Source organism: Myotis davidii, unplaced genomic scaffold, assembly GCF_000327345.1.
Source record: "Myotis davidii unplaced genomic scaffold, ASM32734v1 scaffold30, whole genome shotgun sequence".
Taxonomy (NCBI): domain Eukaryota; kingdom Metazoa; phylum Chordata; class Mammalia; order Chiroptera; family Vespertilionidae; genus Myotis; species Myotis davidii.
The window spans coordinates 2,451,606-2,452,093 of NW_006282874.1; positions in this window are offsets into that span (position 1 = coordinate 2,451,606).

Genomic DNA, 488 nt, shown 5'->3' on the forward strand with positions numbered 1-488 from the left:
CATTTCCCTTCCATGTGCTTTCCCCTCTACTTATCCTGAATCCTCACTAATTGTAAGATAAGCAATTTACTTCATAAGTTTTCAAAACCTAATTATGCAAAATTATTACATAAAAGTATATGAAAGTATTGTTTTTGGAAGGAACATCATGTTGTGTTATCTCTCAGCTATTTATTATAATAAAAGTCATGGAACCAAACTGTGAATTTTAGTTTCTACTTTGCTATTGAAGTATCTGATTCGCGGCAGTTGGCTGGCGGCGGGTGGGCGGGGCCCTGGTGAGCGGAGGGTGGAACGCGAGCTGGGGGAGCCCATTGGCGGTTGGCAAGGGTTTGACCTTTGAGCGATCAGCATGGAGCCTGTTGAATGTTATTAGTATCGATTTGATGGGAGCCAGATCCCCACAACTCCTCGTGCCCGCACCCTGCGCAAACTCCTGAAATGCATTGCACGCTTTCTGAGATACCCACCCCGTTCACATTAAAACA